We start from the raw sequence: 815 nt of genomic DNA, 5'->3' as shown, positions 1-815 counted from the left end.
ATCCGTCCGTTTTCGTCATTTGTTATTGAATCGACTTAAAGCCAGATCGTCACATTGGCCGCTCTTCGCTCTGAAACGGTTGTACATATCGTCTGCAAAGCTATGTCGCGTGTTGCGGTATGTGGAGACTCTAAAAGCACCATAGTAGAACACAGCTGAAGCTTCTAAGTTGATGTAGTAGCCAGTAAGAATTAGTACATCTCAAGTTCTAGGTATCGATTATTGACTTTTTAGCTGGCATTGGTGCCTTGGACATGAGCTAGGACCATAAGATTCTGCATGAAACGAGGACTAGCAGCCGAGTAGCAAGGGAGAATATGAAAAGTGTTCATATGTAGTAAAAACCTGAGAAATCCGTCCGTTTTCGTCATTTGTTATCGAATCGACTTAAGGCAGGTCGTCACATTGGCCGATCTTCTGTCTGAAACGGTTGTACATATCGTCTGCAAAGCTATGTCGCGTGTTGCGGTATGTGGAGACTCTAAAAGCACCATAGTAGAACACAGATGAAGCTTCTAAGTTGATGTAATAGCCAGTAAGAAGTAGTACAATCCAAGTTTTAGGTATCGATTATTGACTTTTTAACTGGCTTTGGTGCATTGGACGTGAGCTAAGACCTTAAGATTCTGCATGAAAGGAGGACTAGCAGCCAAGTTGCAAGGGAGGATGTGAAAAGTGTTCATATGTAGTAAAAACCTGAGAAATCCGTCCGTTTTCATCATTTGTTATCGAATCGACTTAAAGCCAGATCGTCACATTGGCCACTCTTCACTCTGAAACGGTTGTACTTATCGTCTGAAAGCTATGTCGCGTGC

This window comes from Schistocerca gregaria, unplaced genomic scaffold (genome assembly GCF_023897955.1).
Source record: "Schistocerca gregaria isolate iqSchGreg1 unplaced genomic scaffold, iqSchGreg1.2 ptg000261l, whole genome shotgun sequence".
In the NCBI taxonomy this organism is placed as follows: domain Eukaryota; kingdom Metazoa; phylum Arthropoda; class Insecta; order Orthoptera; family Acrididae; genus Schistocerca; species Schistocerca gregaria.
The sequence above is the reverse complement of the archived record's forward strand: the minus strand, read 5'-3'. Positions refer to the sequence as shown.